This window comes from Cornus florida, unplaced genomic scaffold, assembly GCF_030987335.1.
Source record: "Cornus florida cultivar Cherokee Brave unplaced genomic scaffold, ASM3098733v1 CherokeeBrave_3.0.0_Hap2_Chr10, whole genome shotgun sequence".
In the NCBI taxonomy this organism is placed as follows: domain Eukaryota; kingdom Viridiplantae; phylum Streptophyta; class Magnoliopsida; order Cornales; family Cornaceae; genus Cornus; species Cornus florida.
Genome location: NW_026775580.1, coordinates 96380936 through 96408900, shown reverse-complemented (window position 1 = coordinate 96408900; position 27965 = coordinate 96380936). Strand labels below are relative to the sequence as shown.

At 33.7% G+C, this 27965-nt stretch overlaps 1 non-coding gene across 1 annotated transcript; it reads left to right on the top strand.

Moving 5' to 3' along the window:
- Positions 1–3041: 3041 nt before the first annotated feature.
- Positions 3042–3148, top strand: LOC132280289 (small nucleolar RNA R71). The gene has a single exon (XR_009471538.1). It is a non-coding gene; the product is annotated as a small nucleolar RNA R71 (small nucleolar RNA).
- Positions 3149–27965: the final 24817 nt, after the last annotated feature.

The following is a 27965-nucleotide window of genomic DNA, read 5'->3' as shown; positions in this document are numbered from 1 at the left end:
TTATTTATTTATTTATTTTTTATTCCTCACTTTTGGTGAGTGCTTTTATTTCTTTTCTTTGCAAGGTCATTTTATCAAGAATGAAAGCTTTCAAAGCATACTAGCTCAATTGGGATAAACCAAGACAATAATCAACTAAGCATGTACCCCACAAATTGAATGCTAGTGTGCGCAAGTGCAAATGTAGAATTCTATAATCAACTTTTAAAGCATTTTCAACCAACAAGATGATGTGTACCACAAAAGCAAATATGATGTCAAAAATTAAAATTTTCCCCCAAAATGGCATCCTAGTGCATACAAGAAGTATTAGACTCTAACAACTTGCTTTCCAATGGCACTATGTTTCAAAAGTTCGAAATCATTACTAAACACATCTCAAATCTCAATTATGTATTTAAAGCTCAACTTAAAGTAGAATGTAACACGACTACCTTACCCCTAAACTTAAACTGCACATTGTCCTCAATGTGTAATGTGAACAATGAAAGAAATGGAAAGAGTATACCATGATGGCAAAAGTTAATGACGCCTAGCAATGATCCATGACGAAAGAGGTCTCCCCCAAACTTGGATGCAAAAACCTACTAGAAAAGCCACACTAGCAACTCACATCAAATATCAAATGGGATAAGTAAAGCATACATTCCAAAACAATATAGAATAAGATGTAAAGAGATATGATATCAAGCCCTTTATAAAAGATGAAAACATGCATAACTAAGCAGAAGGGAATAACGGGAACACATATTTTTGAAATTTATTTATTTATTTATTTATTTGTTTGTTTTGTTTTTTTAATTGTATTTTAAAAGAAACAAAGAAAAAGAACATGTATATACAACCTAAAAAATAAATAAATAAATAATACGCTAAGTTTAACGTCTCTAGCAAGACGGAATGCTACTGAAATTTTTTTTTATTTAAAATAAATCAATTCAATTTTTTTTTTATTTTAAAATTATCAATGCAATTGTTTTTAACAACAATTCAATTGTTATTTTATTTATTTAATTTTTTTTTTTAGAAGAATAAAATGTTATTTTATGTATTTTTTTTTTATTATTATTTTTGTTATTTAACTTTGTTATTTTTTTATTATTTATTTAATTTTTTCTTTTCTTTTTCTTTTTTCTTTTTTTTTTTTTTTCTTTTTTTTTTCTGTACCGAGATATCACGTTCTCTCAAGAGAACATGCTAGGGTAAGAGGAGAGGGAAGAGTGGAGGCACAAGTTTGGAAGAATATCTACACACTCATCTCTCTTGAGCATCAAAGAAGAAGAAGAAGGAGCAAAGCATGGAGGTGGATCTTGTTGACACCTTGACTACCACAACCATGATGGGCTAGCTCTCCACTTAGGGCTTGGTTAAGCCCTAAGTTTCTTGTAATCTAAACCTTTGTAATTTCTATTTTTGCGGAGATTAATATATTGTTGTAGTTGATGTTGTGGTCTTGTGACTTTCATACTTGGATGTTCCAAGATTTATGTTAATTAATCCTTCCATTATTTCTCTATCTTTGGTTGTATGTTTATGTGTGATCAATCTAGGGTTTATACTCATGATTAGATGTTAAAGATTGATTCTTTCATTAATTCTCTATGTTAATTTCATGTCTATGTGTTATTAATTGAGAATTATACTTGAAGACCATGACATGGTATTTAATGGATGCAATTGTTAACTAGTTTGATGGTTTATACTTTATTCTTGATGGGTTGTGTTATGATTAGACAATTCATACTTGAAATTGATATTCCACACTTATTATATGCAATTTGTATCATCTTCTTGATTGTAGATTATATGCAAATGGTCAATGGATTTGTTTGGTTATGGTTTTGTCTTGATAGGTTGTACTACACCCTAGTTTACTTATTATTAGGTAGACAATCTACACTTGATTAATCAATCCATCATCATGATTGAAATTTGTGTTATCACATTGATGTGTGCTCTCATTGGATGCATTTGTGGATTGGTGAGATAGGTTAAGCCTTAAGATTGGTGTGTTGTCCTACATTTAGTTTACTTATTGGTTAGGTAGGCAATGCATTACAAATGAATTGGATGATCATGCTTACATATGCAAATTATGCCATTGATTGTAGCTATATTTTAATTACAACAATGTTCTCCCCATTAATGGAAAACAAGTGGTTAATTGCATGAGTTTAGTGGTGCTTCCAATAAACCCTAAGAATTTTCTTCTATCTCTTAAACCCCTAACTCTAACTTAGTTTATTTTCATTGCATTTTAATTTAATTGTTCACTAGCTTAATCAACCAACCATCTATTTTATTCTCTATTTTTCTCTCTTATGGTAATCACTTGTTAAAACCAACTGTCTTATTTAAATCCAAGCCAAAGGTCTCTTGGGTTCGATCCCTTCTCACTTCATACTACATAATATAAGTGTCTAGCGGTTTATAAATGTAAACTATGATGCCCGCTTGATACCATTTCCAAAACCAAAGTGTTGTGCATTATTTTGTGTACACGCTCATTTTGAGGAGGGTTTGCACCGTTTCCTTTATTTCTCCATGCAAAGTTAGGATTATTTTTCCACCCCGGATTGTAAGTATTGGAATAAGGGTTGTTCCCTTGATGAATGAAAGCTGCATTTGCTTGTTCTTGAGACTCACTTAGTATGACTTGTCCAAGAGGGCAATTTGAAGTATGGTGAGTGTAACTAGAACAAGTCATGCACATTTCATTGGAAGGATGAGAATAAGATTGAATTACCGGACCTTGATTCAAAAGGAATTTATCAAATCTTTAAGTAAGATTTTTGACCTTGGCGGCAATTTCCATGGAAGAGTCTATTTGATTTAGAGCTTTCTTTCCTCCCATATTTGCTAGGTGACTACCCCTAGAAGATGAAGATCTATGCATTGAGTTTTCACTCATTTTTTCGAAAAGAAGCCAAATTTCATCTTCATTTCTTTCTATGTAGCTTCCGCCACAAGAAGCATCAACAATGCCCTTATTGGCATCGGATAAACTTGAAAACAAACATTGAACTAATTGCCACTTAGGAATGTCATGATGTGGACATTTTCGTAGCAAGTCATTCAAACGTTCCCATGCTTCATGAAGGGGTTCTCCTTCTTGTTGTTTAAATTCACGAATGGAAGTTCTCATGGCATCGGTTCGACTTGCGGGGTAATACTTCTTTAGGAACTTTTGTTGCAATTGTACCCAAGAGGTGATTGTATTTGGCTGCAAGTTGTTAAACCAATATTTAGCTTTATCCCGAAGAGTGAAAGGGAAAAGCTTCATTTTTAGGACTTCTTCCGGAACATCAGTGATTTTCACGGTGGAACAAACTTCCAAGAACTCATCTAAATGTTTATAAGGCTCTTCATTGCTCAACCCATAGAAAAGGGGGCACATGTTAATGGTGGAAGCCTTAATCTCATAATGATGAGCACGGAAATTTGGCATTTGAATGCAAGTGGGTGCATTATATTGATTTGGAGTGTAACGATCCCTAAGGACCATTGGAGGATTGAGAGGATTGAGAGGAGGATATGGCATTTGACCTTGTTGATGATATGCCATTTGACCTTGTTGAGGGTATGCCATTGAACATATTGTTGTTGTTGTTCACCAGTTGGGGGAACAACATTTGGCCTTGGCATCCCTAGATTAGGTTGTTGCACGCATAATTAACTGGTTGTGGCATTCCCAAGGGTGGATGCACACCTTGAGGATCCACAATATGAACTTGTGGTGGGTAGTGCACACCATTATTATCCACATGACCAAGATCTACAATGGGATCTTCAATTGGATCTATTGGGTCTTCCATTAAAGGTAATGGAAGATCAAAATTTGAAAGATTAAGATGACTATCCCTAGTACTACTTCTTAAACGCCGAAGAAAAATTCCGAGATTTTGATTTACAGGAACAAGAGGACGATTAAGTGATCTACGACCATGCATGCACTAGAACAAGTCAACACGCCAACATTTCAAAATTTCAACCTCCACATACGATGTTCCCAAACTCCTCAATAATATCAATGCACTTAAAACAAATAAATGCCTCCACACGGGCCGATGCCTTCTACAAGAAGGTATGCTTGGACTTAAAAATAAAACAATTTAATTTAAGCCTCCAATTGGGCTGTCCAAAGTATGTAAAATAGTAAACAATTAAGCACAAAAATTAAAGAGAAACTTACAAATGGTCCTTAAGCAACTTCAAATTTTTTTTTTTTTTTTTTAATTGCTTCCAAGTCCAGCGTTTGCTCCACTTTGCTTCAAGTACCTAATTGACAAATCAAATGAGAAAATAAAAATAAAAATGACTTAAAAGTAAACAATCAACAAAGAACTAATTTCTAATTCAATTCTTTTAAAAAAACAGTTAGATCCCCGGCAACGGTGCCAAAACTATGGTGCGACCGAGCGTGTGCACAAAATAATGCACAACACTTTAGGTTTAGAAATAATGTCAAGTGTGCACCATATTTTAAAATTTATAAAACCACTAAACACTTATACTATGGAGTATGAAGTGAGCAGGGATCATCACAAGAGATCTAAACAATTATAGGTTTTCCAGAATTGAATTCTACTTTAGTGCTTATGTGATTGCTAAAAAGGTTTGGTTTTGTGATTAGACTAATTTTAAACTTAATAATGCAAATATAGAGTAGAGTATAAAAGATTGGAAAAAGGATTAGCGTGTAGGATTCACCACTAAGCACATTCCCTAACTCATTAACTTTTAACTAATTGGGGAATAAAAATGTGTAATTTAGAATGTAGCTAATAATTGCAATAAAAAGTATAAACCATCAATTTCAAGCATGAATCAATTACCTAATGACAATTAAACTAAGTGTAGTGTAATTCACCAATTCAAAGCATGATTCATCAATTTAAGTTACAATTTCAACACACATTAATCGAGAGGGTAATGCAATTGTGACAATAAGTATGGATTTCAAGCACTAGTATGGATTGTCTACTTACCTAGGAATTAAATTGCAATTAAATTAATTAACTTCAAAATAAACTAACTAAGCCTGAAATTAAACTATTTAGACAAGACATTAACCTAATTTTGTAGTACAACCCATCTAATAAAAATAATTTCCATCAAATCAAAACACAATTACATCTAATTAATACAATGTATAGCCATCACAAGATTCAAGTCACAAAGAAATCAAGTGTAGAAATTGATTATCATTCAAAAACATAAAAGACAATATGAAATTGACATAGATAATCAAATGAAAGAATTAATGTATATATATCAAGGCTATAATATAAATTACACAAATTAATCCCCAAAAGTTAAGAGTTAAGAATTAGGTTACATGCTTAGGGTTTATCCAACCCTAAGTTGAAGAATTAGCCACTCATGGTTGACGGATGCAAGATGTTAACAAGCCCCATCCTTTGATTCATCTGGCTCCTCTTCTTCTTCTCTGAGCTTTTCTCAAGAACCCTAACTTTTTCCTCTTCGTGTTTTCCAGAGAGAATAAAATATACGATACAGAATAATAATTAAAAAACTTAATAATTCTAATAATATTCACCTAAATAAAATAAATACTAACCCTAATCTAATGGCTCACTGGGCCTTAAGTAACAACCTATTAAAGCCCAATAGTTCACAAAATAAGCCCAAATAATAAAAAAAATCTGTAATATTGCCAAGTCCTGGGGGATCGATCCCCTACCCTGGGGGATCGATTCTCCCAGAGTTGGAAATTTCTTTTAAGCCCTATTTAGCTCCATTTTAGCCCCGAGCTCATTAGTTTGCTTCTTCATCTTTGGGAACATCATCAAAGGCCTGAAATTGACCGCTTTTGAAGAATAAACACACTATACGAGCAATGGGTTGCGACCTCCTTTTTGCCATTTTCTGAGCTTTTTCTGAATATCTTTGCTTGACTCTAAAAAGGCTTTAATGGACCGTTCTTAGCTCATTTTAACTTTATTGCCCTGAAATACACATAAACATAAATTAGGACTAAAACATGAAATTAAGATAGATACAAAGACTGAAATACTCTAACTTAGGTGCTGAAATGTGCAACATTTAAGCACTTATCAAAATGCATTGTAAAATGCCCAGAATGCCCCCAAGAAAATAAGGTCAAGAGGAAAAAAACTAATCCGAGCTGCTGCCCAAGTTTTGGAAATAGGGTTTCGGAAGGTTTTGAAATTGCCTAAATTGAAAATGCAATCTTAAAATGCACCCACAAGACCTCCGGAAGTTTTGGATCGGTCGTGACGATTTTAAAAAAAAAGTCAATGAATAGTACCAACTACAGTTGTACTAAAAATTTGCAAAACCTGGCAGTAAGGATTTTTCGGAAAAATATTGATTTTTGAGGGCCAAGATGATGTTTTATGAAAAAATACAAAGAAGAAACCCCCCTCAAAATAAAAAAAAGCATTGTGAAATACCCAAAATGCCCCTGAACAGAATAGGGTAAAACTCCCTAAAAATGCTACTTAGAGTTTTTGTTTCATCAAGGAAGGTATTGTTTGCCAAAGTGAGCATGCAAGTATATGTAATATGATAAAATAGATGTGCTACAATGGCCTATGGCCTCATTATAATACATTTACAACATTTGACATGTCAAACCTCCAAGTTAGAAAAATTACATTTCATAGACAAATCATGAACATGCTAACACTTGCATGTGAACAAGAATACTTCTAAAGAAGCTCAACTCAGCAAATCACCAAGCAATTGAAATCTCTCCTGTACCTGAAATATGCCCCAGTATCGTAGGGGTGAGTAACATAAAGCTACTCGTAGGAAATGAGCATGCATCGACCTACGTTTTACAAGTGTACATGATTTAATCATTGTGGTTCATTCCACCTAATGTCTATGTTAAAGGTGAGACTCAGGGAGCATCCTAGCTACCTAAAATCATTTCTAGCATAAAATACATCCTTTATGCAATTTCAACAACACAAGAGCATGCTACACATAATAACAAGATATAACATGCTTACACAAAGCAACTAGTTAGAAACATGCTTACACAAAGCAACCAGATAGAAACATGCTTACAAAAAGCAACTAGATATAGATTCTCAAAGTTATCAAATTGAAATCTAAATGCTAAATCAACTAAATATAGCAATTTAGTATGGATGTACTTAACAATATCAAATCGCTAATAGCCAAAACCACGGTCACAATATAAACATGATTGATAACTTAGAATTGAATGCGAAAACAAATAGTGGAAGACTTGGACATCACGTCTCGGACTAAACCAAGAACAAATTGGTTATTCCGGGCATTAACCCGCTGAGAAGACCACCCTAGTGCGCACTATCTCAATTGGGGAGAACTCATACCTCCCGCACTAAAGCCGAACTTTAGCTATATCACAGTAACAATGTCCCAAGACTCCAAAATAATTAAATAAGTTCACAACTTATACGTAATTTATATAACGCACTAAGTCACCTTCCATGCATAAGTAGATTGTATCCACACAACACATGCTCTAAATCCACAACTACTATAGGATGACAATGTCGAATCTTTAAAGTGCGATTCGTTACACGCTATAACAATATAATCCAATATTGAAAACATAAACTCATAAATTCATTATAAGTCAAAAGTCATGCTTTAAACATACTATCAATGTCAAATACATGAGTTAATCAATAATACCATAGAAACGGAATTTAATCTATAAACTAATTAAATCCCCTAGGTTTCAAATCTCAATCAAATGGCCTCCAATTAAAGTGCATCTTTAAAGTGCAATTCGTTATATGCTATAACAATATAATCCAATATTGAAAACATAAACTCATAAATTCATTATAAGTCAAAAGTCATGCTTTAAACATACTATCAATGTCAAATACATGAGTTAATCAATAATACTATAGAAACGGAATTTAATCTATAAACTAATTAAATCCCCTAGGTTTCAAATCTCAATCAAATGGCCTACAATGTCGAATCTTTAAAGTGCGATTCGTTACACGCTATAACAATATAATCCAATATTGAAAACATAAACTCATAAATTCATTATAAGTCAAAAGTCATGTTTTAAACATACTATCAATGTCAAATACATGAGTTAATCAATAGTACCATAGAAACGGAATTTAATCTATAAACTAATTAAATCCCCTAGGTTTCAAATCTCAATCAAATGGCCTCCAATTAATACATGATAAACAATATAGCGTGGTCATTACATACACCACATCAAAACTCGATTAGGCCATAAGAACAATAAAGTGAAATTTAATTAAATCATGATAATCAAATCCTTAACTTCTAAAACAACATCAAATGGTTCCAAATTAACATATGCTAGAACATAAGTCATAGTTATCACAAATATCAAGTTAAACACTTAATTAGGCCAATGGAACCCTTAATTAGATTTTAATTAATCATTTTAATTAAAATCTCTAGATTTTCATACTTGTCCAAATGCTCTCAAATTAAAGTATGTTAAACAACATGCCAAGACTTAATTTAAAAGTATATCACAAGTCAATTTCATGCAAGGTACGGCTATGGGATTTAATCTTTCACAAAAGATAAATATTAAATAAAATATGCAATTTTTATTCAATCAATACCAATTTAATATATGTTAACAAACATATTAAAACATAATTTTCTAACATGCCACAATTCAAATCAAAGTTATATATCATCATGAATTTTAAATCTTATACAAAGAAATAAAAATTACCAACTTTCTAAATTTGATACAAGGCATACATATAAGTTGTATAATCATGAGAAACACTCAATACAACACATATAAATCCTAAAACATTTCCTACCTCAATTTGAGATGAAAATCTCAAAAGCCATCAAAATGGAACGGCTCCAAATCCGACGAAACTACTAGGTTTTGTCGAGAACAACGCAGTGAACATAACCCCCATGAAAACCCCATAAAAATCATAACTTGACCTCAAAACCAAACTCAAGAAATGGTCAAAACTGAATTCTAATAAGGGGGAAAGGTAGAGCATGGTGAGGGGAACAACAAACGTTAAGGCCGAAGACTTTCCAATAAGGAAAAGTGAACCAAAAGAGGAGAGAGAAGATGGCAGCACCCCTTGGGCTGCCATGGGAGCACCAGGTCGTGCATGAAGAGGGGAGAAGATGAAAAATGAAATATCTCACCTCCCTTTATAGAAATCTCAAAAAGTGCCCCGAACGGGCCTCGCCGGGTCCGAAAAAGTAAAATTTGAGCAGATGCACTTAAATGACAAAACTTTGTGAACAAAAAAGATTTAAGATGATAAAATGTGAACAACGGAAGAAACAGCGTTAAAAACTGAGTCCCGAGCAGAAAGTTATGCCCAAAACAAGTTTGGCGCAAACTGGGGCCAGAAACCCTGAAACTGGAAAATATCGACCAGGAGGAAATTCCAAGAGTACACAACTCGACGAAATATGAAAATGAATCCCGTACAAGGATCTAGGCTCAAAACAAGACATTTTGCAAAACTTTCATTAATTGCACAATGGCCCCTCCAAAAAGTGAAAACTGCACTTATGGCCCAGAATGAAAATATCTTTCAAAAATATTTTCTTAAAAACCCCTAAAATAAAATATATTTAAAAGATATTTATGAAAAACACCCCAAGAAAAGAAAATAATTTCAAAGAACTTTACATCTATGCCCCTATGGACATTGGGAGCAACCAGAGTACTTTTTTGCAAAAGTAAAGATACGTATTTCGTGAAAACCATTCAAGATGGAGATACATAAAGTCAAAAACCAACTTCGAATACAAAAAGTGTGGTTACGCCAACAAAGTGTCAAACGGGGAAAAGACAAAATAGGGAAAAGGACGAAATAGGGAAAAGGACGAAAAGTGAATAGTGTAAAAAACGAAAAATGTGGAAACGACTCGGTCCTCAAAGGAAGTTGTCAATCCACAAAAAAAGTCTCGAAAATCACTCCAGAGCACTCGAGACGACACTAAGCGAAGAGGAACTGAACTCAGAAAGGAAAGACAACGGAAAAAAAATATCTGTGAAAATCCGGGTCATTACACGTCGCCACCACTTCTCATCCACAGCCGCCACCATCGCACCAACGCCAACAACAGCCACCGTCGCCTCTCCCCAACAACCACAGCCGCCACCATCGCACCAACGCTAACCTACCACCAAACAAAAGCTTGTGATCTATATACACATGTATACATAGGAAAAAGATAGATTATAGGAATTTGGGGGAAGTGGATTTGGGGAAGCAGATGGATATTATACACGTATATGCCTGTTTATTATACAGAGTCATTAATCAAGGTATTGAACAAGAGTCGAGATTCGTGCAAATCAAATCAAAATGTTTAATTCTTTCTCACTTCAAAGGCTACGATGCTCAGTAAAATATCGATTCTCGGATAGTCAGGCTTCCAAAAACAAATTGGATTGTTATTTTAGGAGAGACTAGGAGTTGATCTTTGCACTTTCTATTTTGTATTTTGTGATATTTGATAGCTTTATTTTTTAGCACCATCGTGGTTGAGGTGGCGGCGGCTATGGTAGGGCTGTGAAATATGGTAGTGGGTGTGAAGTAGGGTTTTTAGGGTATTTTGGTCAATAAAAAAGAATTGTATTGGATATATTGGTAATTGAATATGTCAAAGGACAATAATGTCAATTCACGACCATTGAGGTGTCTTTGTTAACTTCTTCAAAACTAAGGGGTCTCTTTGTTTAAAAAACAGTTAAGTTATAAATCGTTGTCAATACGACCAACCTCAGGGGGTGTCGTTGTAATTCACCCAATTTTCTTTTACTACCTTCTTACATCATAACTACTAGGACCGCATCGCTGAAGTAAAAAAAAAAAAAAATGGTAAAAATGAAAATTATTTTTTACATATAAAATTTTACAATAAATAAATAAAGAGTAAAAATATACTGACAAAAGGAAAAAGTGGCCTTCCTTATTGCCATTTGCAAGTAGTGAGATAATCAGGGTATTCGTCATTTTCTAAGTCATTATTGTTATTTTAATTTTTTTACACCACCTCCCAAGTTGCCTACAAAAGAAAGGCTTTCAGGTCTATCAAACACTCGATACAATTTTCAATTTTTTAATTTGAAAATAACAAAATCCAGATCAACTTGGTGGACAAAATTAGAAAAGGTCAAGGGAAAAATCTGGAGTTGACCAAAATTGGGGGTAAACTGGTAAAATATCTGCAATTTAGCCAACAATCTCAGCACTCTCCCAACCTCCACTAAAATAAAAAATAAAAAGGAAAAATGATTAGTCTAAGACCCACTCCAACTAAGCCGACTAAAGTAGTGATACAGAGCTCTAGAATCTCTCGGACCAACTTAACTAAAGTAGTGATACATAATTTGAGAGTTGAACATATCCAACTAAAATTATGTGAATAAAAAACCAGATATCACATTTAATAATGTCATTCCACTCACATAAACAATTATATACATAGTACATTTATTCATCCACCTATTTTATATGAGTTAGGAATACCATCATCATAACATTATTATGATTGATGACATCATTTGCTCACATAAATGAAGTCAGATTAATTCAATAGTTGAACGCTTTGTCACAACTATTGAATTAAAAATATCTAAAATCAAATTCCTTTGGAGGTCGCTTCAAATGCTCACAAGTTCCTGAGATACCCAAATGATTTTAGACCAAACCAAACTAGAAAGGACACAAGTAGTTCACAGCTAGTTCAAAAAAGATTCCAAAGAGACTTTGTCCAACTGCAACAAGGTTTCCCATAATTCTTTCTCATTTGTACATTTGTTTACCCTTTTCATGATAAAAGAATGGAAGAGAACAGTTCATACAAGTAAAACAATGATCACTGACTTGCACAGTTAAGTGGCAGATAGCAGGGTGTTTTGCTTGCCATGGATGCTGAAAACAAAGTCAAAAACAGGAGGAGAATTTACACGATGGTGGATGATTGTAATACTCCTAATTTTAAAAGAATAGTCTCGGTATTATTTTTAATTATTTTAATTACATTTTAATTATTTATTTGATTTCTTGGTTAATTGTTTACTTATTTAATTGATTTACTTATTTATGTGTTAATTAAATTATTTATTTAAATAAACTTGTGTGCTAAAACGTGTATTCGATTTCTTTGTTTAAATAAAATTGTGTGTGATGATGTGTATTTGTTTAGGAATTTAATTTTTTGTTTTATTTTTATTTTTATATTTTTTTTTAAGGAATTGGATATAGATAGTAGTAATGGACCAACTAATTGGGTCCCATGAACTACTTGGATAAGGGGTTTAATGGGTACAGATAATTACCCGTGGATAGTTGTATATGTATATATAATAAATATATATATATATAAGGAAAGTCCTTTAGTAATAATTTGATGTATATATATATATTATATATAAAAAAGAATATACATAGATGATACGTAACATATATTTTAGTTACCTTTTTAGTATTTAAATTTTATTCATTTATTATTATTAGTTTGACTTGGGAAAATGATTATGTTATTTTATTTAGCCTATAAATATATAGCTATAGGTTAATAAAAGGGGTTAGAAAATAATCACGTAATATATTTAAAAGAGAGAAAGAAGGAAGACGAAGTAAGAGAAAGAAGGAAGAAGGAGGTTAGAGTTTTTATCAAATCCCTAAAGGTAAGTTTTAATTCTTCTCTTCTCCTTTGATTCGTACCCTATGCATGCTAGATTAATTCTAGGTTATTTAAATAAATTAATTGAATCTAAATACATGAATTTATTGAAAATTTCAGTTCATGTGTTTTAATAATGGGTTTGTGATAATTTTCATATTTTAATAAATTAAATTTTCATGTGTTATAATATAGTATGTGTTTTAATTATGTTGTAATATATTATGGGTTTAGTGTGGAGTAATTTATATAACTTAGATGAAATTAAATTGGGTTCACAATGTGTGCGCCGAACAAGGAGTTTATTTTGTTTTTAAGCATGAAATAGTTTATATATATTAGATGAAAACAGTCTGTGTTTTCTTCACCGAATGAGGAAATTGTATAAATATGAATCAGTTTATTGCTGTGTGAGGGAAATCAGAATTATGTATATATATATATATATATATATATGTAAGCACGCCGAACGAGGCATAGTATAAGTTGGGTAATGTGAATTCAAATTGTGGGTTTTCTAGGTAAGTAATGATTGGTAATGATTGAAGTCATGATTTGTTTTTTTTAAAGTAAGTAATGATTGGTAATGATTGATGTCATGATTTGTTTTTTAAAAGCAAGGATTGATATCATGATTTGTTTTTTTCCTTTCTAAATGAGCATGATTGATGATTGATATTAATAATTAAATTAAATTAATATTTATTATTTTTGAATGATGGGTTTGTATTAAATATTTATTTAATTTAAGTAGATTCATTAAAAATTGGATTGCATGATTTAAAGTACTCATGCTAAGTATGAAATTTAATTTAAAAGATTAAATTAATTAAATAGGGTTGGGTTAAATTATTTAAATCAATTATTTAGAATTAAATAAATTTACTCAGATTGTGGAGGAGTACAATTAATTGAGATGCATGTTAATTTCTTGTGAGGTTAATTAATTGCACGATACTTAGAGTCGTTATTTTTGGCTCAATTAAATGTAAAAGATATATATATGATTTATATCATGTTTGTGTGGATTATTAGATATAGATGTTGTTTGCATGTTTTTATGTATATGTAAACCTTTATATAGTTATATTGTGGATTAATGCACCATTATGGGATGGGGGCATATAAGGGAATGGATTAACTAATAAAGTTAAGTCCTACTTATTTTCCTATCAGGTCAACGGAACAATTGGATGATATATTATTAAAATAGTATTTGGATAGGTTATTTTGATGGTTGGATAGGATGGATTTTACATATACAATTATACGCCATGATATGAGCTTGAGTCTCAAGATCAGTGGTTAGGGTACGTATATTGTTGGGATGTGTAGCTAGATATAGTGTAGTTGTGTATCCTGGTAGGTCTATGTACTCATGCCAACTATATGTGCGTTTTGCATGTTGCCAACTATTCAGGTTGAGACAACTCTATAGTGTAGTGAGGTTCCTTTAGTGTGCATATATCTATTTATAGACTATTTAGTTATTGTTGAATTAATTAGGATGTATATGTGTATCGGGTCTCTGTTTGGGATGTAATAGATTATAACTTGTATGTGGGTTTGACCCACCAATATTTTTTAGGTGTTCGTCAGTTCCAGTCTTAGAGATTGTTCGTGCTGAACAGAGACAGTCATTCACTCTTCCGACTCTACGTAGAACTCTTTTTCATGTTTTAGTTATTAGTTTTATTTCAGCTCAGTTATTTCAGTTAGGATTTTATTAGGGGTCCACAGTATGGATTCCCAAATTGTAGTTTAATTAATTACGAGTATCCGAGGATTGGAGGATTTTATTATTGGATTTTTAATTATTTTTATTTGAGGACTATTTATTTAGTTTTCTTTTCAACTTATTTATTTATTCTTAATTCCTCTTGTGTTCTAATGCTTGTTTAAATATTAATTGTTTGATATCCCTTGTATTCTGTGCTCGGACTTGATCATCCGTGGCTCTAGAATTGGGGAGTATCACAATGATATAGCTCTATCACATGTAAGAGTAACTTTTTTATCTTTTAGAAGGATTGTTTCAAGTGCTTCCATTAGGGTTGGTGAGCAGTGTCATCGCTAGGAGTACCTTTGCGCTTCAAATCTTCATACCCCATATTCGGATGGTACGATCACCACTGGCAGAAGCCAACATATGGGGTTTTTTGGGATTCCAACTGACACAATTAACAGATCCAATATGGCCAAGCAGCACTACAATGAGTTATCCAGTGCCTCTGTGCCATATATATACCTACAACAAGGAAGAACATGAGAAACAATTTAAACAATACCTGTGAATGCGCAAATGTATTTGTTTGCGTGTGTGTGTGTATGTGAGAGAGAAATGGGGCTTCTCCTTCTTTGAAGGAAGTTGTTCCCCATTTTTTGCTGGAATAGCCCAATTAAGTTTTGTCATTCACATCCAACACCTATCTCATTAATTGATAGCCCACCTTCTGAATTAATTAAATTTCTAGATCCCAGTGGTGCAAAAAGTTCAATGAGTTCATCTGTGCACTATAGGGCTGCTCTTTCTATTAATTAATCAAATTGAAACATGAATGATGAGTGCTTGAAGTTGCACACAATCATGCCACTCAATTGCTCAGCTGCCTATAAGTTACTCTCATCCTTCATCCCTTCTATAAATGACAAAGTGATTGAGTTTTCAGACAATCTTTTCACTTCAGCTACTCATTAGTTATTCTCATTTGTCATCTTCCCATTTCAATCTTAAAATAAATAATAATCTAAACAATCCCACTTCTAAGAATAATGAACAAGTGGGGCCATAAATGACAATTAAGACACCCACTTCAGCTAGTCTAAATAACATCGAAAAAACATGGAGAAATGATATTTTTCTTTCTTTGATTTATTTCTTCAAGATCGTATCTCAAATCTTTTATGAATTCTCGAAAAGAAGATGTTGGGAAATGTGCAAGTTTTAAAAACTTTCTGAGGGATTTTCATACATAGATATTGATTCATCACATAGAGATAAATTTTATGTGAAAATAAAATATGATATATCATTCAATAAATAGATTGAATACTTACATCAAGGTTTGAGTAAACCTTAGATCTCTCTTCTAAACTGAATGTTCTCATTTATTATAGATCCCTTTCTTAAATACATTTTCTTTGGATCTCCGTCTTCTTAGTAATGATTTTATCTTTAGGAATCATCCATAAGCCTCCATGACCTTAGAAAAACTAGGCTTGTGGGAGCCTCCATTAGATGAGAACACTAATCCTAAAATTCTAGAGAGAGAAAATATTTCTTTTTCTTCCAAAAGTCACACCTAAAATATACATGGATCATGTATATATAGGCAACATAAAGATAAGAAAATGAAATAATAAATTATTCTCAATCTCTAATTACCATATCTCAAATTTAATAGGATTCCAATATCTTGGGTTATGAGTGAGAATCCTTTGGGCTTATTATTTTCTTGGCTACAATGAATTAATAATTGGCTCGATATATTGGACCCAATTCAATTAATTTCTACTCCACTAAAAGAAATTAATTGAACTCCAATTAAATAATAAATAACCTCTAAGTCAATTTTGCATTTTAACCCCTCTATGCATAATTAGTTATCGCATAAATAAAGCCATCAATCCGACTAATTAATTAATATATTTATTTTGGTACCTTTAATTATTTCCGGCTTGATTACAATAAAACATTTGTTTGACAAAAATAATAATTTAAATAAATAAATATATAATAAATCATTTTGTCTAAAAACACATGAAGGCCTTCGAATGTACTTTGTGATCAACCATAATCAATACAAAATAAATACAAGTAGCAGTGATGCAAATATTGAAAATATAACCTTATAACTATTAATTACATAATTACCCAAAGTGCCGGTCTAAGGATTCCGAAGATTTCGCCGAACAAATCAAAATAATTACTAATTAATAAAAGAGTCTATAATTTTCTCATACTTAAGAGTCAAATGCCATAACGGTGATAGAGAGCAATTACATACGACGGCTCTCACAATATATCTCAACCTGACGTGGATTTAGTTCAAGTCTTAGTTAATAATGAGTCCATTTATAATTACCGACTATGAACAATTTATGATTATTATTTATATTCATGTATTGATCGCCATCACACACACACACACACATAGATATATATATATATATATATATATATATATATATATATATATATCTCTTGTAATCAAATGGACACTATTAATTCCATAATGAATCGAAACATAATATATTGAATTTACTAATTATATAAATCATAAATATTTCAAATATGTCAGGAACATATATCACTATAATCCAAATAGGAATTTGCTATACCAGGGCATATAAATCGCAACAGCTCCTACTTGCCATCATAGTCAATTCTAATTGCATCTAAATCCAATGTTATCCAGGTGATGATCAAAACTAATGATCGATGACACCTTTGTTAATGGATCAACAAAGTTGTGTTCTAATGCAATGTTCTAGCCACGAGTACATTTTCTTACCGGATAATATCATGTAGATACTTTCTCTCAGTGTACCTTGTTCTTATATGGAACCTTGGGTAATTGGTTTGGACTGTTTCTGCACTATTGTCACAATATAGCTCGATAGGCAAGTTAGTATGCTCTACAACCTCTAAATCAGTGAGATCAAACCAAAAGGCTTCCTTTGCTGTCTTTAAGGATGCAATGTACTCACTTTCAGGTTTCAGTCAGCAGTTGAAATCTACTTAACAATCTACCAATTGATTTCTCTTCCATTGAGTAAACATACACCAAGTCATGGACCTTATTATATCTATAACTGATTTAAAATCAGAATCAACAAACTTGACTGGACCATATCATCACATCCATAAATGAGTATGAGATCATTGGTTCTCCTAAAGTACTTAATGATATTTTTCACAACAGACCAATTATCAAGTCTGAGTTTGGATTAATATCTACTGACTATCCCTATCATGTAGCGGATATCCTGTTTGGTATAAACCATGGCATATATGAGACTCCCATATGCTGAACCATATTGCTCCAGTGTCATTTGTTCAATCTCCTCTGCTAGTCTTGGAAAACTACTTACTAGAGAGAGCAATTCATATCAATAAAGTAAGAACTCGTTCTTTGAGTTTTGCATACTAAACCTGGTCAAAACTTAATTAATGTAGGATTATTAAGATAAGCCTATTTTTCTTTTAACCTAATCTTGCAAAAGCTTAATCCTAGGAATATAGCTTACATTTTGAATGTGATACCCCTCGATTCTAGAGTCACGGGTGATCAAGTCCGAGCACAGATCCGAGGGATATCAGACAATCAATATGTAAACAAGTAAGAGTACAAAAGAATTAAAAAATAAAATAATACGCTAAAAAGAATTCTAAATATATAAATTTTTTTAAAAATAATAGATTAATATAATTTAATATTTCCAATCCGTATAACTCGGGAATCCATCAAGTGGACCCCTAATAATTCCAAATGAAAATAAATTACAGAACCAATTTACAAAGTTAAAATACAAAAAGAAATTCTATGTAGTCGGAAGAGTGAGTGACTGTATTTGCTTCATCACGATCAAGCTCTAAGCCTGGTATAGACGAATACCTGAAAAATAAGAGTAGGTCAGGCGTATATGCAAGTTCCATCCTACTACAATCCATACATAAACCTGATACGTAGATACATCCTAGACAACTCGGCAATAACTAAAATAGTCCATATAGATATAAATACACACTATAGGATGCTCACTAGCCTATGTGTAGTTCAGTCTGAGTAGAAGGTAACATGTAAATCACACATTACGGTGTGCATGCGCCCTAGACTTATCAGGGAACATCAGCAATATCCAATTACCCATCATTTGCGATATACGCACCCTAACCATGATCTTGAGACTCAAGCTCATGTCACAGTACCATAAGTATATATATAAATCCTTCTTAATACAGAAAAGTAAACACAACCATCCGTTATGTCGTTCAACAGTTTTAGTTGGTAGGACATGCATCCATGTAGGATTTAACTGTTTTAGTTAATCCATTCCGTATGTATGAAGGGGTAGGACTTAGCGTTTTGATCTAATCCATCCTTAATATGCTACCGTCCCATACTGGTGCATATAATGCATATGATCTATAAATGATGCACACTCAAATGAACATAAAATACATCCAGTGACAAACATAATAGAAATAAAAAATAGACAAGATCTTATTATGCATCCAATATATGATTATAATTATAGAACTTCCGTTTAAATTGCTAAAGTAACGATAAACAATTTAAACCATCCATATCCATCCAATTGACAAAACAGAAATTATAACAGTTCATCAATTAACATCAATAGTATGATATAATGATTATCAGAATTATGAACTGAGCACATTATATTAGAATTCCCAAACCATAATTTCATATTAGTTCATTTAAATTATTAAAACAAAGACTAGTAATTAAATCCTCCTCAATCCTTGACGGCATGCAAATTAATATTTAAATCTCATGACGTCCATTTAATCTCAATATAAAAATCCTACACATGATATAATGACACTCAGAAGTCTAGACGGAGTACATTATATGAATTCCCAATAGCATTTCCATACTAGTTCATTTAGTTTGCTAACACAAAACTAGTAACTAAAACTTCTACAACTCCTGACAGCATGCAACTTACTAATTAAAATTACATGATGTCCATAACCACAGTATAACCAACATTCCTGGAACTTAAATATGTTATATATATCATTAATATAAAATCCTAAAATAACTTTTCATATCAGTCCATTTAATTTGCTAAAACAACTAGCAATTCAATCTTTCTTCTTCCTTGACAGCATGCATATTAATATTCATAATTCATGATGTCTCTTACCAAAGCCTATACCAACATCCCTAGGTCTTAAATAGGTTCAAAACATCTTTTAACCCCCCCCCCCCCACCCCCAATTTAATTACAGAAATTCCATTCAGCCCCTAAAATCACAAAAATGTCATAAAACACCCCGTAGGGGTGTTTCAACAAGGGAGCCGGCTCCCATGAAGGGGGAGCCGGTTCTTAAGCTTCCAGAGCCGGCTCTCCTTCATAGAGAGCCGGTTCTCTCACCTAGGGAGCCGGCTCCCTCCATTAGGGAGCCAACTCTCTTCCTGAGAGCCCCTCTCTGCTTCATCCGTTTATTTTCTTCGCTTTCGGCGAAGTTTCAAGTCTCTGTCCCGTTTGTTTTTAAACTACTTAGGGTCCAATTTAAATCCATATAGTCCTAGAAAGTCCTCACATTCCCTTGTGATTTAATTTACCAAAGTTTAAAACCTAATCGAACCAGTTTATGCAAGAGAAACAATTTCAGTTACAAAACGTAAGACAATTATCAGTCTATTTATCATGCATAACACATCCATTTTAAAGGTTTAAAAAAATTCCTGGAGACCATATAGAATGCACAGAACACAAGTTTACAGGAAAGGAATAGAATGAAACTTGCCTTTAGGTTTCGGTTTGAAACCTTTCAATGTCGTCTTTAAATTCTCCGACGACTGCTACTGCTCGGTTTCAATCCTACAAGTCATCCATTCCTTCCTCCTTGGTACGACCTTTAGTCCATAGCTGAAAACCTAACTGGTTCTATCAGTCTCCCTCTGTGTTTTTCCCCTCAAACCCTCTATGTTTCTCTCTACCTCTAGTTACGGGAAAAGGGTTCTAAAACCCTTGCAAACACCAAGCTTATATATATATATAGGCTTCTATAAAAACCTAACCCTAATTTCAACCTAATTATAAGTCGGCTAACCTAATTACATAAAATAAAACCCTAAACTCTTTACGACACATACAAATTATAAACCAATTAAGTCACATAAGCCATTAAATAAAACACATCAATTAAAACACCAATTAATCAAATCATTAAATTAAATAAAAAAAAACATCAATTAAAACACCAATTAATCAAATCATTAAATTAAATAACAATTAAAACAATTAAACCCTAATTAATTTAAAATAAATAAACCATTACAATTAAACACATAGCCAAAAAAGTCACATTTAAATGCACATAAAACAAATAATCAATTAATCAATTAAAATGCACATAAAACAAATAATTAAATTTCCATTATATCCTTTTGAGAATCAGGGGTATTACATTGAAGATCATTCATTTCAAAATAATTGAACAACTACCTTTTTACTGATGACAAAGCTTCCACGTCATTATAAATGAGTATGATATCATCAATATATAGAATTAGGAAAAATAATGACATTACCTTGTACACACATGGTTCATTCATTAAGAAATCTTTTGGTATCCTTTTGTAGATTAACTTACTTTTCATAGGTATCACCCTACTAGAAAGTTCTACAAGATCCCAGATTTTGTTAGAATACATAGTTCCAACTTTGATTTCATAGCAACTCGCCAAAACAATCTGTATCCATATCGGTTCACACTTCTGTGTAGCTGACTGGGTTCAACTCATGTTTAACAGGGATGTCCATAAAGTTCTCACCTAAAAACATGATTCTGTCATATTGGATGATAATCTTCTCACTATATCAATGTACCGATGCAGGAATTTGTGTACTAGTTGATGCTGAAGTATCAATAGGGAATTCATTTATAATTTTTAATCTCTATAATATGTGTGTTTATTTGTGGTACATCTGGTACTCATACCATATTCTCTAACATTATGATACTAGTATGTGATTCATAATATAATCCTTCTATAGATAAACAACGAGTGTAAATAATCAACTTTCATCATTGAGATCATAAAATAATCCATCTTATGACCTTTAGAGTAGCCATTAAATCAAGTATGCCTATGATCTGCTTCCAACTTACTTGTCCATATCAAACACACATGTGCAAGATGATAAACGCCGAATATTACATATTCAAGTGCCTTTATTTGCATTAGTTAAGTCCATTTGTGGTTCTATTGTATAGATTTTCTTCATTTGCATGTGTTTATGACTTTCAGGTTTGTTCCTCAAAAAGGGTTAAAATTGAGGTTTTGGTGAGTTATTAAAGATTAAAGTATGCCGGGTCAAAGGGACCTACAGTTTTGAAAAGCCAATGATCTATTAAACTCATGGCACTCTCTACAAAAAGTGCTAAGACCAAGGATAGCACTATCGGGCTGAGCAAAAGTCAGCTCATAAAGGAGATTGAGAGCCTAGGAAATCCAACCGCGGGCGCTTGCCAGCCCCTGCCGCTGCAGGCTAATTATTGCGAGCGCTCAACTCCAGAAAGTTTCAAATTTGGCGGGGCCCCGCTAGTTTCTGCAGGCGCCCGCCAAGTGCCATCAGTAGACCAATGAGGCCCTTTTGCCAGCATGTGAAGCCATGCAGTGACATCCTGCGGGTGCCTGCCCTGGCTGCGGGTGCACGCCAAGCTGCAGACAGCAGGTAGCCAACTCCATTGTTTTACCCAATGTTGTCCCTTTGACTGAATGAATGGCTCTGCACTCTTCTAGGGATTTCTACCCTTGAGATTTATTGATTTTGGTAGAATTTTTGGCTCATAAAAAGGGCTTGAATGGTTGTAAAGACATATCCAACATTGTAAGATTTTCTAGAGAGAGAAATAGTGCGTTCTTAAGAGCTTGGGTTGGAGGGGCTGATCCTCTCACCTCCTTCCTCCCTTGCTTCTATGGGCAACTAACCCCTTTCTAGGGAGGTGATGAAACCCTTCTTTGTAAGCATGCTTTACTTTTGTTTAATTTGGGAAATGAAATGTATATAGGGTAGCTTCATAATCTAAGGCTATCTTAAATTCTAAAAACGATTATGTTGAATCTATAATCTTGTCTTAGATTGTATTTTCTCATAATTGTATGGCTTACATTTTCGTAATGAGAATGGAAATGAGATTGTGAAATGGTTTTTAATGGTATGTTGTTTGAGAAGTTTGATAGTCTATAGCTTAGGGCCTTCCTTTGATGCACTATTCTTAGTTTTTGACTTTATGTGCTTTTATCATTTGATTGAGGGTTTGATAGTCTCTAGTTTAGTGAGCATGTCTAAGGCTACACCCTATTTTAGGTAGTTCAAGTATGTGAAACTTTGATAGATTATACTTGCCTCTTCATTTCATGAATTTCTTGAAGATAATGTAGCAATCAAGTGTTGCTACATATCATTGCCATATATCTAAATTGTTTCCCAAATTAATCATAAGCTAGCATGTTTATAGGGTTGGTAGTTGATTCACTTCCCTAATCCTCTCTACATAAGTTTTTCTCCTCTTAAATTCCTTCAATTTATTGTTTTATGAAAATTTCAATTCTAGTTTCTAAGTGACAAACAAAACCAAAAACTTTACACCTCTTTCATCAAATAAAGTGATTTTAAAGATCTTGGTTGCAATAAACTTGCAGTCCTTGTGGTTTGACTTACCCCTATGATAGCCCTATTTTACAATGATTTGTGCTATTGCAAGGGTTGATTATAATTGGTAGATATAGAGACCCACCACAAGACTACCTTTTTTGTGCATGTGTTTCAAACTAAGATTTAGTAAAAAACACAGCTCAAAAGATATCCTTGAGACAGACTAAGATGGAATGCAATTCATAATGTGCATCGATATCGTTAAGGCTAAACTCTAAAATAGAAGAGATAATGAAGCATAGCTGATCATAGATCTAACCATGTTAAGCAGAATTCTATTAATTTTATTTGACACCTCAATTCATTGAGCGAAAATTGCGAAAAAACTAGTACACAACACGTTCATTGACCATATAGTCTTTGCACTATCCCAAGAAATACTCATATCCATGATTAGATCAAAGTGTTTTGATAAGTTTACCTTATCTGTGCTTCACATCAGTCTTGACACTTTTGGAATATAATTTAAGACTTGTGTCGCATCAGGTAAATTTATCCAAAACGTGAGTAATCTTGTTTGGATATTCATAAGACCACACGTGTCAGTGTGTACTGACTCCAATTGTTCTTTATATCTATTTCATTTGGCTAATTAAAGCCCTTAGGGTTATTTATCATTCAATACATGGTTTACAAGTTGGTTTAAGCTCCCCTGCCTCACTAGGTAATAAACCTTCTTTAACCAATCTTTGAATCTTATTTTGATTGATTGTAACTCAATAATAGACACTAAAAATACAATGAGTCAAGAATAACAAATTTTCTCTTAACATTCAATCCAGAAAATACAACATTAGTTTCTACATCATGCAAATATTAAGAGCTTGTGATTATAGTATATTAACCATCTTCAATGAATCAGAAACAATCGCACATCTATTCAATTTTATAAAAGCAGTTTTACCAAAAGTAATATCACAGTTTTTATAAACCAAAAGTGAAACAAGAATGAGATTGCGTCTAACATCTATGCATAAAGATAGTTCTCTAATACTAATATCCTTATACTCTCTAATTTCAGATGTAATACTCCCACTGACTTAGCTATAACCTTGGCATCAGGTCAAAAGACAAATACATATCCATATAATTGACGTTTATAGATTCTTGAAATCCTTACAACGAATTGCATGTTTAGTGGCTCTAAAATTTATCCATTAGGAATTAATAAATACAACCACATAACATGGTTTAATGATTAAATATACATTTTCTTATGCCACGTCATTGCTTAGACAGTTCGTCCCTGAGTGTCTTAGTTGGCCACAAAAGAAACAATTTTCTTTGCCTTCAACATACACTACTGTATTTCCTTTAACCTTTTGGATGCCTATGTTTTGTGCTAGCCTAGTTCTATTATTATCCTTCTTCTTTTCTTTTGCCCTTCCACATGGGCCTAGAAGAAGATGGTAGAGACTAGGTTAGATTGACAGGAACGCCCATACTTTTGATTATTCCTTAATTTGTTACCAACTCTAAAAGAATATCAGCGAGTGTGAACTCAAACTGGTTCTTTATTTAGTTGACTCTAAAAGAGCCGAACGAGTTTGATAACAAGGCGATAATCATGTCAACTTGAAACTTACCACTCAAGTCAGCCTCATTGACCTCTAGTTAATTTTTAAATAATAAACAATCATTTTCAAAATACGATCTTTTACTGGACTTCCTTAAGCTATCTCAATGGTATTTAAGCCTGACACAGTAAGGTATACACTCTATCTAATTTCACCAAAACATCCCATTGACATTTAACATGATACTTGAAGAAAATAAAATAATGCAAATGTTAGTTTTGGAGCGTATTCGAGATAAATTCTAGAATATTGCACCAAGTCATATCATTTGCCTTATTTCACTTATTAAAAGTATTAATGTCAAATTAGGTATCTTAAATTAAAAGGATTAGGTATAGAAGTAGAAAATACATTTTGTACCCCTACGTTGTGAATAAAATATCTAAATTCCTTTTCCAGTCCGTATAAATAAGGTCCAATTACATTGAATATGTTAGCAAGTAGATAAAATGGATTAGACATAATAAATCTGAATATAAATGTGTTCATACAATATGCAAGGTGAATTATTAATACTATTATGCATATTTAAAATTAAAATGAGGTTGTCAACCACATAGTATAATAAATCTCAATAGTATATGAGGACATCAAAATGACCCGGGCTTGGTATGATCCGTATTACAAAGGATGGGTCGGGTATGGATAGACAGGATGGAGCAAATTCACGCTGGATGGGCCCAGATCCATAAAGTTATTGCAGAAGCCCATATTAAAATGAGAGAAGTTGAGTCCAGGCAAAGGGGAGCAGATAAGGCCCAGGCCAGAGGAGGTTATAACTGTTTATAAATAAGGGAAATCGAGAGGGAAAAGGGGTTAGAAAAAATTGGGAGTGAAAAATTTCTCTCTCTGTAATTAGGGGAAATTCTTTGTACTTTCAATTGGCGCCGTCTGTGGGAAGAACAGGAAGGATTTATTGATGTTGTTCCAGATCGATTCGATTCAAAGCACTCTGTGAGGAAGACGATTAATCTGCGAAAGCTGAATCAACATTGGCAATAATACGATTTGTCTCGATGAGTCGAGGCTCCGGTTGATTTCGCGAAGTTGGCATCCGATCCAAGCAGATCAGATCTGTACTTGATCCGGCGAACTGCACAATTGCGATCTGTTGTGGTTACTAAATCCGGCCAGTAGCGGACTGAATTCAGCAAGTGTGAGTTCAAATCTGGTGTATGCGCATTAGCGGAACTCCGATATGATCAAGAAACCTGCAATTGATGACTTTGCTCCGATCTAGAATGATGATTGGAGAGGCGAACTCAAATCCTTTGGAGAACGGCCAGCAGACGAAGCTCGATGAGCTGATGAAAGTGATCGATGCTTTGAGGAAAGAAAATGCAGAGCTACGAGCTGAAATGGAGCGTCGTGAGGCTCCTGCAATTCTGAGGCCACCTCCTGAGGGAGAGGGAGCTTTACTGTCCCAAGCTGATCGTCAAGATGATCCAGAAGGTGTCAATCGTGTTGATCCACGTCGTGATGAAGTTATAATCGGTGATCTGCCTCCGAATGTCCGTCGAGTAGAGGATTGGGAAGGATCTATTCATCTGGAACCATATCGCGAACAGATTATGAGGGAGGAAGCACCGGCATATGAACATAGGGTTGCGTTACCATGGCGAAGTTAGTTTGCGGATGACAAGTCATTCGATTCGCCTTACCGATCTTCATTAGCAACATTTGATTACCACAGTTCAGAAAGGAGATCTGCTGATCGGGGGTTTCCTTCACTGTTTTCAAGGGAAAACGAAGCGTTGCGCTCATCAGCAAGAACGGTTGTATTTCCGTTCACTAATGAAATTCTGAACGCGCCGAATCCGAAAAAGTTCTCTATGCCGGTTTTCATTCTGTTTGACGGAACAATCGATCCGGTCGATCACATCTACCATATTTAGTTGAAAATGGCTCTGAATACTAACAATGATCCTTTGATGTGCAAATGCTTCCCTACGAGCTTGGCTGGACCAGCTCTTAATTGGTTCAAGAATCTGGCTCAGGGCTCAATCGCCAGTTTCCAGGATTTATGCGATAAGTTCATAAGTCAGTACTACGGGAATAAACGTCCGGCTAAGGATGTATCAAACCTTTTCACAATGAAGCAGCATGAGGATGAACGGCTCTGGGCTTTTCTCACCCGGTTCAACCTCGTTAAAAGTATGGTAATGAAGTGTCATTCGTCCACAGCAGTCCAAGCATTTAAACTCGCAATGAATTGGGGGACGCCGTTCCACACCAGTTTGGTGGTTAATACGCCAAAGACCATGGACTAGCTGAACGAGAGAGCTGACGGTTTTGTTCGTCTTGAGGAGGAAAAGGCAGCGGAGAGTAGAAGCGAGATATAAGAAGAAGGGTAAAGGTTGAAAGACCAGGATTTTTAAAGAAGAAAAGAAAAGGCGACATGGAACTCAAAAGGTCAAGGCAAAAAGTGGCGCTGCAGATCTCGAAGCTTGGGTTTTTGTGCCAACAGTTTGATTCCTCGAGTCATTGCTCCGAGCCGTCAGACCAATATCGTGTCTTTTCAATAATCTCACCCTCATTAATGAGGGGAGAGATTATTGGGGGCAGATGAGGACACCAAAATGACCCGGGCTTGGTATGATCCGTATTGCAAAGGACGGGTCGGGTATGGATAGACAGGATGGAGCAAGTTCACACTGGATGGGCCCAGATCCATAATGTTATTACAGAAGCCCATATTAAAATGAGAGAAGTTGAGTCCAGGCAAAGGGGAGCAGATAAGGCCCAGGCCAAAAGAGGTTGTAACTGTCTATAAATAAGGGAAATCGAGAGGGAAAAGGGGTTAGAAAAAATTGGGAGTGAAAAATTTCTCTCTCTGTAATTAGGGGAAATTCTTTGTACTTTCAGTATATGAATTCATTATCACTATTGGTAAAAATCCCTTTTAATTAATGCGGGCCCTCAACTTCGTAGAATAATAAATCACACAATCAACACGTCAATAAATTATCCTGATAGAGGAGTTCATTATTACTACTATTGAGATTCATTTGCCATTATGCGAACACTTACATTAAAATAATATGTAGGTCCCTTAACCACTGCATGAAAAAACAGATAACCAATACACCACTAACTTATTCAGTGGATAATTCATTATTGTTATTGGCTGACAGATCCCATTATTTCCATATCTCTTGAGACAATGCCTTGTATATCTATATGAAATGATTCCCGATTATGTTTAGCTTTTCTAAAATCACATAGTGTAGACCACGCCGTTGGGGAGCTAATACTATGATTTTAGATTGAGTGTATAATGTTATTAATACT